Below are 12,641 nucleotides of genomic sequence, written 5' to 3' on the forward strand. Positions count from 1 at the left end.
CAAAGGATCTATAATCTAATATTTCAGATCCAGGTGGGAAAAAAATGAGAAAACACTCTGCTACAGTTAAGAAAAGTGGTATCTTTGGTTTGCTTACTTTGCTCCTGTTTTAAATCATTAGATATGACCATCACATCTAAGGACAAAGAAGTGAATAAGTTTACATCAGATATTCAAATACAAAGTAATAATTCTTATTATAGCTAAATATTACACAGTATTTACCATCTGTTCAACATTGTTACAAGACTTTGTATAAAAAGCATACTGTCCTTCCGTCCACTGGTCAGACAACACAAAAACATTTCCAAATGAAACTCATTACCTTTCCCACAAACCTGCAAATCGCTTGAGTTATTTTCTTAACTATTATTTATTGTTACCAATGTACTCTCTTTAAGGACACCTTTAAAATCAAAATATGGAGACTCAAAACAGATTATTTTATTTTTTATTTTCTATTTATTCATTTGGCCACACCCCTCAACATGCATGTGGCATCTTAGTTTCCTGACCAGGGATCAAATCCTTGCCCCCTGCTGTGGAAGCTCAGAGTCTTAATCACTGGACCATGAGGGAAGACTCAAAACAGATTATTTTAATATTGGATATGTTGAAAATATATGCATGGAAAATAACATAGTTAAAATGCAGCTTTACTTTTGGGTCCCCATCCTCTCTTTAAAACACATTCAGCTGAGCTAAATGTTAAATATCCAGTCTCATATAATAGTTAGAACTCCAAATTTTAATCAGTTTCCAAATAATTTTTTGTTAATTCTTCTTCCCCCAGTTCTGGCTTCAGGCTGGATGTCTGCAATGAGCAAGTCACCTGGGTCGCTTCTTTTTGATTTGTTCCTGTTGCTTCTCCACCTGCCAGATGGGTAGCTCCTGGATTTCTGGGCCTGGTTCAGAGAAGGGAGGAAGGGAAAGGAAAAGAAGGAACTAACTCATGCCAGGCTAGCCCCTGGTCCAGGAAGGCAAAGGCAGTGCCCCCTCTCTGGGGTGATGGGGCTTTAGTGGATTCCTCAATGCTTTACCATCATGCCCCTACCTCCTCCCATTCCCTTGACCCAGAGGAATCATTTATCTTCCCAGTAGTCACTTACAACTCCTCTCTCACGTGAACCTCCAGGCTCCTTCTGCTAAGGACTCCTCCCCATGTCAGGTCTATCAGACAGATGTGGAACTCACACTGGATTGTTGACCTGCAACCCACATCTGGGGAGACGCTCAGGCACCTCCACCCTGACAATGGCTTGGAAATAGGCCAAGCTGTAAAGCAGGAGCCACTACCACCGAAGCGATTCATCAGCCTTCATCCTCTCTCCAGACGCTCTGGGCAAGAATCAGACCCCAGGGTGTGGTTCCCTTAGCTTCTCAGACAGGAGACAGGCACCGTCTATTTATTTGGCAGTCAGCCAATCCCCAGTAGCTAAACTGCCTAGCTGACCTGAAACTGACCAAAAATACATGAGAGATTCCAACAGAGATCAGAAGAGCTACCCAACGAGTCTAGTCTGAATTGTCGACCAATGGGGGTTGGATGGTTACTCGGAAATAGATAATGAATACCAAGTGACCAAGTTCTCACCAGTATCATGTGAGCAGAACTGAAACCCACATGTTTGGTTTCACTAGCTTTCTCCTTTTTTTGTTGTCCTTCAGTCACTAGTCGTGTCCAACTCTTTGGACTGCAGCATGCCAGGCTTCCCTATCCTTCCCCATCTCCCGGAGTTTGCTCAAACTCCTGTCCATTGAGTTGGTGATGCCATCCAATCATCTTATCCTCTGTCGCCCCCTTCTCCTCTTGCCCTCAACCTTTCCCAGCATCAGAGGCTTTTCCAATGAGTCAGCTCTGTGCATCAGGTGGCCAAATTATTGGAGCTTCAGCTTCAGCATCATTCCTTCCAATGAATATTCGGGGTTGATTTCCTCTAGGATTGACTGGTTTGATTAACTATAAGTAATTTAGGAATCAAATTCTTGCCATCTTGATGCTTGGGATCCTCTAGGATAGTGGTTCTCAAACCTGTTGTCTCAGAACCCCCTCATACTCTTTTTTTCCTCTTTCTTTTTTATTTTTTAATTATGAAAGTATGATAACACATTTATAGGAGACTTGGAAATGCAGAACAAAGTTACCTATAGTTTCACTATATATTAGAATTATTTTTTAAGTTAAGACTTTTGGTTAGAGTTTAAATAGTAAACTCTCAAAAATTATTAGAATCAATATACAGAAAAGTAGAAGGGTATAGTAGACCTGCAAACCACTATGAACCAATTCAACATAACTAAGATTTATACAATTTTCACACAACAGTGGGATACAAATTCTATTCAAGTTCCCATAGACTATAAACTAGGACATACTGGACCATATCCAGGGACATAAAACAAGGTGCAAAAATTACATGCTCTAAAGATATGTAAATAATACAGTCTGTTCTTTTATTCCCTTTTTTTGGGGGGGGGGTGTTTTATTCCCTTTATACTCTTAAAAATCACTGAGAACCCATGAAAACCCTAAACATTGACAACACCAAATACTGGCAAAGATGTGAAGTATCAGTGCACCCCAGGAGGCAATGTTCCTCTACCTTAAAAATCCCAGGGCCAGTGACTTTCTTAGTGGTCCAGTGGTTAAGATTCCACACTTCCATTGCAACAGGCATGGGTTCAATCCCTGGAGGGGGAACTAAGAACCTACATGCTGTGCTGCACAGCAAAAATAAAAAATAGAAATCCCAAGACCAGATGTCAGACAACAAGGGGCCATCCCTGTAGCTTCAAACCCCCCCAAAGTCATTCAAATGAGCCAATTCTAAGGTGTTTCTCCTGCTCTGCCAATATAGTAGGCAAAAGTAACAGCAGCTTTATCCACTGCGGGGAGCGAGCTCCGCCTCTGGCAAAGGTCATGAGGAAGGAGGCTTGGCATACGCAGAGGCGGGATCGAGCTTCAGGAGTCCCCCTGGAAATTCTCGAGCATATACCCCCAAGGCCAGAGTCTGCCTACTTTCTGCTTTGTGCTTTCACCTACACCTCTGACTTTACGGGGGGCTGTCCCCCACGACTCTCTGAAAAAAAAAAAGTTAGCTTACAGCTCCAGTTAATAATTCCTGGGTGTGATAGTGTTTAACCTACAAACTCCTTTGGAAATCCTCTAGCCTGCTTGAATAGGTTTTTCCGGCCACATGTGATTGTTCAGAGCCTCCCAACTGTGAGAGGCAGGAGATGTTCTAAACTGTCTAAACACAGATTCTTTTGAGTAGTTAGAAGATTGATTAGAAATTGTATTGGTGAAGGGATTTTCACTTGTTGAGCCAATGTTTGCTGCTAAGTTTCCATATCCCTTACCTGCTGTGTCCTTGGCAGTGTATTGATTAATATAGTTGGTGTAAGTAGTCGCTTTAATGTTTGTAACCTGGGACCCTTGAGTTAATTCTTTTTCTTGTTATAGCCCACCACACCTTTGCTCTGTAGGAATGCAACTTTATCTAATGCTTTTTGGAGGCTGGCGCCTGACTTGAGAATAATCACCTTTAGAGAAAAAGGCCTCCGGGCCAGAAGATGATGCAAATCACCTAAACTTTTGCATATGATATGTTTGCAGGAAGAAAGCCTGGCTTACTGCATGACTCTACCCCTTCCCCCATTATCCTCTATGCATAACTTAAGGTATAAAAACTACTTTGGAAAATAAAGTGCGGGCCTTGTTCACCGAAACTTGGTCTCACCATGTCGTTCTTTCTCTTACCTTCTGGCTGAATTATTCAGCCTCTTTTCTACACTGAATTTCCTCACTGAGCTATCCTTATTTCAGCCTCTTTTCTCCACTGAATTTTCCTACTGAGCTATCCTCATTCTATTACTCTTTATATCCTTAATTAACGTTTAATTAAGCAATTGTTTCCTGATCTTCGCCGACGCCGTCCCCGCTTCGAATTCCCTGGATCAGCCGGGGCTGGTCCCCGGCAATCCACTATTAGCTCAACATAGTGAAAAAGACAAATAACAACTGAATATTATTATTAAAATAGTTTTGACCTCTCAGACCCTCAAGAGTATCTTAGAGAATTTCAGGAGTCTGCTGTCCTGGAATTCTCTCTACATCTGCATGGTCCAGGTTAAAAAGTGTAAAGTAAAGTGAAGTCATTCAGTTGTGTCTGACTCTTTGTGATCCCATGGACTGCAGCCTGCCAGACTCCTCTGTCCATGGTGTTTTCCAGGCAATACTGGAGTGGAGTACCATCCAGGTTAGGTGACCTCCATAGTCAGCCTCTTTAAGGAGAAAGCTAGCCATGCCAAACGTGTAGGTGTCACTTCTGCTTACAAGATATTGGCAAGAACTTGGTCACTTGGTGTTCAGCTATTTCTTTCTTAATGTTTATTTTTATTTATTTATTTGACTGTGCTGGGTCTTAGCTGTGGCACACAGATCTTCGATCTTCTAGTTGTGACATGCAGGAACTTTAGCTGCAGCATGCACACTCTTAGTTGCAGCATGTGGGATCCAGTTCCCTGGCCGGGGATCAAACCCAGGCCCCCTGCATTGGGAGTGTGAGTCAGCCAGTGGGCCACCAGGGAAGTCCCCATTAGTTATTTCTGAGTAACCATCCAATCCCCATTGGTTGATAATTTGGGCTAGACTCGTTGGGCAGCTCTTCTGGTCTCTGTTGGAATCTCTCATGCATTTTTGGTCAGTTTCAGGTCAGCAAGGCAATTTTGCTACCAGGGATTGGCTGACTGCCATGTGAAGGGATGATGTGACTAGTCATGTGTCATTCACCATTCAGCATGCTAGCCCAGGCTTGTTCACAAACAGCAGCAAAATTCCAAGACTGAGTGATGAACTGACAAAATATCATACCCACTGCATTCTATTAACCAAAGCAAGTCATAAGGCCAGCTCATACTCAAAGGGTGGAGAAATAGACTCTACATATTGAAAAGAGAAGCAACAAAGTCACATTGCAAAGAGTATGGAAGCAGCAAAGAGAATCATTGCAACCAGTCTTCAAGAACTCTACCACACATGGCTAAAGCTAACCACCAAGGAAAATGAGAGTCTTCAATTGCAGCCATAAGTTTATAAGTGTGTGTGTACGTGTGTGTGTGTGTGTGTGTGTGTTGCTCAGTTGTGTCCAACTCTTCACGACCCCATGGACTGTAGCCCACCAGGCTCCTCTGTCCATGGAATTCTCCAGACAAGAATACTGGAGTGGGTAGCCATTTCCTTCTGCAGGGAATCTTCCCAACCCAGAGATTGAACCCAGGTCTCCTGCATTGCAGGCAGATTCTTTACCATCTGAACCAACAGGGAAGTCCTAAGCTAAAGAAAAGCAAGCTAGGAACACCTGCTCTTGCAGATGTCAAGACAAATAGAACGGACGAGAAGCCAGAAACAAACCTACACACATGTTGAAACTCAGTTATAAATTAGTGTGTATTCTATATCTGTGGAAAACTAAGGACTAAAGACCTCAATGTGAAAGCCAAAACAATTCTACAAGGCAGTAGAGAATATCCTTACAATCTGGAAGAAAAGAAGTGTCTTTTGTCTAAGACCCAAAGTTACCATAAGCAGGGAGAAAATGCCACATTTGACTATACTAAAATTTGGACCTTCTGTTCATCAAAAGACACTATAAAGAGCACAATAAGGTGAGCCAGTGTGGAAAGGGGAGAGGAATCAGTAATTACATGACAAGAACAGAACAGCAAGGCAGAAGTGGCTAAAACTGGCCAAAGAACCATAAACTGGAAGGGAATTTCTGTAATGCAAATAACTAATAAAAGGATATTATCTGGAATTCATGAAAAACTACTACAAAGAAAAAATGAAAAAAGGGCATAAGCATTTCAGAGAAGAGGAAACAATTGTGATGAATAAATATATAAAAAGATGTCCAGACTCACTCATAATAAGGGCAAAAATTGAACCCAGATGGCATTTTGTGCCTCTCTGATCTTGCAAATACTAAAGTATCTGACATGCCAAATGTCTTCAGAGTGAAAGTATTTAGCCTCAGAAAGAGTTGTGGAAAACAACTTGACCAAACATAATAAAGTTGTACATGGCACACTCTCTAGCCCAGCAATCTCCCTCCTAGGTCCACGCATTACAGAAAGTCATGAGGAGCCATATACAATATTCATAGAAATATTGTTCATATGAGCAAATGCTAGGGAAAAAACAAATATCTAAACAATATGTAAGCAGATATATAAATTATACTTTCATATTTTGGAATTCTATATACAGTACTTAAAAGTGAATGACTCAACAGAAAGTATCTCAAAAAATGATGTTAACCACATTAATAATAACAAAAGACAAAGCAAATCATAAAAAAAAATATGGCACGATTTCTATTGTGATAAAAATATAGCCCAAGCCAAACAGCATATTGTCTTAGGAGTTTATTCTGTCGCCAACTTGACTGAAGCTATGAACTACAAGTCCCAGAGTTTCCTTCCTTCTATGGTTTGAGGTTAGCCTTGGTTAAAAGAGGAACTTGAGCAATACATTGGAGGCAGAGGAGAAGCTGCAGACATTTTCTTTTTTTTAATGCTTCCTGTAAAGTTTATTTGCAGCCATTGTGTGTGTGTGTGTGTGTTTTACAATTTTTGAAGGTTACACTCCACTCACTGTTATTATTACAAAATACTGGCTATATTCCCTTGAAGCCTATCTTATAACCAATAGTTTGTGCCTTTCACTCCCTCTCCCTTATACTGTATCTCCCCAGACCCTTACTACTCCCCTCTGGTATGTTCTCTATATTTGTATATAGAGTATGTTCTCTATATTTGTGAGTCTATTTCTTTTTTGTTATTCACTACTTTGTTGTATTTTTTAGATTTCACATATAAGTGATATCAAATAGTATTCATCTTTCTCTGTCTGACTTATTTCACTTAGCATAATGCCCTCGAAGTCCATCTGTGTTTCTGCAAATGGCAAGACTTCATGCTTTTTTTTTTTTTATGGCTGAGTAGTATCCACTGTATAGAAAGGTGTGGGCAGTCAGATGCGGTGGGCAGAGCAGAGATGCCAAGGAGTGCCAGCTGAACTTCCTGTCCTCATCCCTCAGCCCCTTTTCCCCACTGCTGGCTTTGGACCAAGACAGTGGGCAAATGGCTCCCAGAGGGCAGCGGTGCAGAGGCGGTCACTTCCACAGTCCCCTCCAGCTCCCTCTTTGTGGCCCCACCCCACTGCTGGAAGGGCTTCCCTGGTGGCTCAGAAAAATGGTAAAGAATCTGCCTGCAATGCAGGAGACCAGGGTTCGATCACTGGGTGGGGACGATCCCCTGGAGAAGGGCATGACAACGCACTCCAGTATTGTTACCTAGAGAATTCCATGGACAGAGGAGCCTGGTGGGCTACAGTCCATGGGGTCACAAAGAGTCAGACGCGCCTGAGTGACTAACATGCTTTCTATGGCTGGGGGACGTGTTTCAATATTTAGATTCCCCTGCAGGTCTGTCTCGTCCAAGACCGCGATGCCTCAGGAGGCAGCCTAGTGTTTTTTTTTCTGCACTTCTCTCGTGGTCCCCTGCAGATTTTCACTGAAAGATCTCAGGTATAATTTCTATAAGAAACCCCTCATCCCACATCGCTCACAGTGGCTCTGCTTTCCTGACGAGACCCTAACTGATAGGGTGAAAACTATACAGACGAGCACAGAGACACCTTACACAAAATTCAAGGTACTGGTTTTCTCTTGGTGGGTGGGTGTATAGTAGGAGGACAGCATTAAGGAAGGGTACCTGGTGGGTGGGTGTGTAGTGGGAAGACACCATTAAGAAGAGGCACACAGGGGACTTCTGAGGCACTGGTATGTTCTTTTTTCTAAGATATGTGGTGGGTACGTGAGTATTCATTTCTTTAGCATTATTAAATTGCACAAAATATATACTCCTGTATGTGATACAATTTATAATTAAAAGTTAGAAATAAAAAAGCTAAAGTGAGAGGTTGCAAGCCAGAGGGTCCCAATCTTTAGGGAAAGTTAAGATGCTTTAAAGGGGAAGGAGAACACAAATCTCATGACTCAAAGAGAAAGGCAGTGGTGTTAGCTCCCGTGACAAGGTCTCTGTGCAGAGAGAGGCAAAAAAGGCAGTCAGATCCAGAGGCCTGGAAGGTGAGATGAGAGACTCAGGGTGCAATGAATATTCATTGCATATATATTGGTTCTGCTGGATACTGACTTGAGCTATATTACTTTGGGCAAATTGATTTAGGGCACTGGGACTTAGTAGAAATCTAGATGATCAGAAGATGGGACCTCCAAGAAAAGAAATCCAAACCTGGATTCCAGAAGAATGTATCTGCATCTCAAATAGAGACAGACAATCCAGGGAGTGTGTCCTTGAGACAACAATAAACTGCTACTGCCTAAACAGCCACCAAAAAGCCAGGTTAAGGAGGAGGGATGAAAAGAAACCAGGAGATGTTTGACAACAGTGTTTTTGGAAAATATTTCATGGACACTTGCTCAGAATTAAAATTCCACAATGTTTATATACTACTGTATGATGGAACATCTTAATGTAGCAAAATGCTACTAACTCTGTGTACTGTAGTTATCTATGTTAATTGAGGACTGATAAAATCTGAAACCACAATCTGTGATAAAGATGGAAAATAAGGTTTTGAAAAATGTACTTTTGCAAATCCAGAAAATGAAATGGCCACAGGATGGCAGTAAAAGGTAAGAGATAAGGCTAGCCCATGTAGTTTACTAACCCTTAGCAGCAGCCCTTAAGTGTTTTAAAGATATATAAAACTTCCAGTGTTTACAGAATATAACCTGTAAACTATTATTAAAACTTGGTGTACAAACAAACAAAAATATCCTAAATACTGGAGTTCTTTGACTAAAATTTGTTTCTTCAAGTAACATTTTACTTGCCCAATTTATGATCATGACATCATATAGATACTGTGCTTCCTATACCTCTATCTTCAAGTGTGAACTAATATTATTACAAATAAATTATAAAGTAATTCAGTTATATTTTAAAGGACATTCATAAGCAAAAGGCAAGATTTCCATCTTGCTTTCCCCTGAGTTCTCATTGCTTGATACTCTTCCTCTGCCCTTATCTCATTTCCAATCAAAGTCATTGATCATCTCAAAAAATATTTTTAAGGACTTCCCTTGTGGCTCAGCTGGTAAAGCATCCACCTGCAATGTGGGAGACCTGGGTTCAATCCCTCAGTTGGGAAGATCTCCTGGAGAAGGGAAAGGCTACCCACTCCAGTACTCTGGCCTGGAGAATTCCATGGACTGAATAAGTCCATGGGGTCGCAGAGTGGGACATGACTGAGTGACTTTTACTTTCACTTTTTCTGTTCACTTTGAAAATGATCCTTGAATTCAAAATCTTGTTTTCAGTGATCTTCTTGGTAAATTCTTCACACTCATAAATGTAAACAGAACTCACTAATATACTTCCAATTTTAACTTCAACAGCTATCACTTCAAAGTGAATGGGCAAATAGCCAATGAAGGAGTTTTAATACAAGTGCAGTCTCATCAAAGGGATATCAAGTATATGTTATATGTGTCAAACATATTCTGGATTTCAGAGATTTAGTATGAAAAAAATGAATATAAAATGTATCAATATTTTGTATATTGAAATAGAAACTATAATATTTTATATATACCAGATTAAATAAAAACATAATTTTAAAAAATTTAAAGGAATATCAAGGATAACCGTGGTTAAGAGAATCACGCATTATGGGGCAAAACTTTGGAGCATCATGCATATTCACTAATTTGTTCTACATTAATCCGTTCACGTGTGCAAGGTACCAGGCAGTATAATATGTGCTGGATATCACAGCAGGAGATAGACATTGCCCTCAAGGAACTTACAGTCCAGTTGGGCCAACAGACAGACAGATAGGCAGATGCCATGCAGATGACCACTGCTAAGGGTGGAAGTCAAAACACAATAATGGATGGTATGGGGAGGGAGGAGGGAGGAGGGTTCAGGATGGGGAGCACATGTATACCTGTGATGGATTCATTTTGATATTTGGCAAAACTAATACAATTATGTAAAGTTTAAAAATAAAATAAAATTAAAAAAAAGAAAACACAATAAGCGCTAGAAGCTGAATCTGTGAAAGTGAGGATTTGGGTCAGTTTTGTTCAGTACCTCAGAGCAGGAATGGCAGCATAATTTACGAGGCCCAGTACAAAATGAAAATATGGGGCTTCTTGTTTATAAAAAAAGAAAAAATGTTAAGAATTTCAAAACAGCAACAGCAGGGCCTGCAGCCAAATGCGGGGCTCTGCTGAGCTCAGAGCTTATGAAGCCACTCTGGTCCAGGCCTTAACCTGTGCCTGGCATCCAGTAGGCTTTCACTAAATATTTGTGACAAAAAGAGGGGACTGGACTTGCTAAATCAGCCAAGATTCCCGGAGCCCTTCTAGTTAGGTTGAGATGGGAAGGTCAATACCCCCAGGGAACAGTGTCGAAGACAAAGTACACGTGTGAAGCCCCACAGCAAGAGGGAGCACCTGGCTCATGGGGGAACTAGGGGTCATAAAATTAATTGAGTAAGTATTCATCTGGGCTTCCCAGGTGGCACCAATGGTAAAGAACCTGAGAACCTGCCTACCAATGCCAGAGACATAAGACCCAAGGGTTTGATCCTTGGGAAGGACCCTCCTCCAAGGGAAGACCCCCTGGAGGCAGGCATGGCAATCCATTCCATTATTCTTGCCTGGAGAATCCCATGGACAGAGGAGCCCGGCAGGGTCGCAAAGAGTCGGACAAACTTAGCACATCGCCCAGATTACCCCCACATTGTTAAGGAAGAAAAGAAAAAAGAAGGGGAAATACTTAGTGTATATCTGCCATTTTTTTCCATAAAATTTTCTCTGTTATATCCTGTCTATGTGTGCATGTCTGTATACTGCATCACAGTGCAAAATACTGAAAATTATTTACTGGGTTAAGGTCAAAAAGGCATCAAAGGCCCTAGGCTACAGCAGAGGAGAAGGAGTCTGGGGTGAGCAAGAAAGCGCAAGGGGGAGATGGGGACAGTGAATTTCAGATGAGCCTGGAAAAGTAGCAGGATTAAGTTCAAGCAGGGCCTTGCACACCTTATTAAAAATTTAGATGCCATTCGGATGGCATTAAGAAGTCACTAAAACTTTTAAAACGAGAGTGATGTCATCAGATTGCGCTCACAAATTAGCTGCCATTTGGAATGAATTCTGCATGCTGCAAACCTTGATTGCCTTCCAGTAGCCCTGAGAATAAAACACTAAATCTTACCCTGGTTTACAGGGTCCTTCTAGATTTGAGACTGAGACCAGACCTCACTGGGACTGACTCCCGACTAACTCACTTAACCCCAAAATGCCAGTCCTCTCCTTTCTCCTGGGTACCATTTAGCCTCTCCCTGGCTGTGCTAGAAGCCTTCTTGTTCCTCTGCCCTCTGCTGGGCCTCTACTTGGTGAATTCCTCCTCATCTTTCTGGCCTCAGGTTAAAGACCCTCTGGGCATCTTGGGCTGCCTTTCTCTGAGCTCCCACTTTCCCTTCCCCTGGAATAAAATCCTGGAAGCCCTTATCGTGCTGAACATTTGAATTATTTCTCATTTAAAGACTCTGTTACCACTAGGCTATAACCTACAGAGGCAGAGACTGTCTGAGGGGCTTCACTGCAGCATCTAACTAGTGAGCAGCCTGAAGGGACATGGATGACATACAGTAAGCTCTGAGCGGACATAAACACGTGGAAGAAAACACAACTCCTGGAAGCATGGCTTACTATCAAAAACTGTTACAACAATGCATGAGATCAAAGAGAGGAGCGATGGAGAGGAATGGGCAGCTGCAAGAGCTCTTGGAGATGTACAGTTGTACAATGTACAATACATTCTCATGTTCAGTCATGTCCAACTCTGTGACCCCAGGGACTGTAGCCCACCAGGCTTCTCTGTCCATGGGATGTCCCAGGAAAGAATACTGGGGTGGGTTGTCATTTCCTACTCCAGGGGATCAAACCCGCATCTCTTGAGTCTGCTGCATTGACAGGTGGATTCTTTTTATCACTGTGCCACTTGGGAAGCCCCATGAACAGTTGACGGGATGCTGATTATATTATGTGCTGAGATAACTGCATTTTACCCAGCCACTGGGCACCCTCTCTGACATAGGTTTCTTCCTACAGAAAGTGAAACTCCATTTAGCTAATGCCAGGAGAACTGTGACCCTAAAGAATGTATGAACCGGGAGCTACTCAAGACTGCAGTGCCCGCTCTACAACTCTGGTAAGCCTCCAGGCAAGAAGGAATGGAATCAAGAGCTAATTCCCCTACTTCAGAAAAGAGGAGCAGCTCAGACTTGGATGGGGCTGGGTGTCTTTTTTCTTGAGAGACTATTTCCTTTCTCAATATCTCCCTTGAAATGTAACATCTGTCCTTGAGAAGTTTCCTGCTGAACTTACTGGTTCATATAATTAGAGGAACCAGCATAACAGCGGTCTGCAACTAAGGGAATATTGAAAAAGGATTCCCTCCTGTCCTTAAGCTTAGATAGGTCTTCCTCCCCACAGTTCTGAAAAAGGAGCTCCAGTCTTTACCTGTGACTCCAGGAAAGACAC

At 41.9% G+C, this 12,641-nt stretch overlaps 1 long non-coding RNA gene across 2 annotated transcripts in view; it reads left to right on the forward strand.

Moving 5' to 3' along the window:
- The first annotated feature begins 7,271 nt into the window (after positions 1 to 7,271).
- The window catches only part of LOC132345482 (uncharacterized), a 34,928-nt gene continuing 29,558 nt past the window's right edge, over positions 7,272 to 12,641 (forward strand). Inside the window, exons 1-2 of one of the 2 annotated variants that reach the window (XR_009494835.1) lie at positions 7,272 to 7,716; positions 12,210 to 12,309. This is a non-coding gene — a long non-coding RNA (uncharacterized lncRNA). The remainder of the gene's footprint in view (positions 7,717 to 12,209; positions 12,310 to 12,641) is intronic. The other variant, XR_009494834.1, reaches the window with a different exon arrangement.

The sequence above is a fragment of the Bos taurus genome, chromosome 6 (assembly GCF_002263795.3).
Source record: "Bos taurus isolate L1 Dominette 01449 registration number 42190680 breed Hereford chromosome 6, ARS-UCD2.0, whole genome shotgun sequence".
In the NCBI taxonomy this organism is placed as follows: domain Eukaryota; kingdom Metazoa; phylum Chordata; class Mammalia; order Artiodactyla; family Bovidae; genus Bos; species Bos taurus.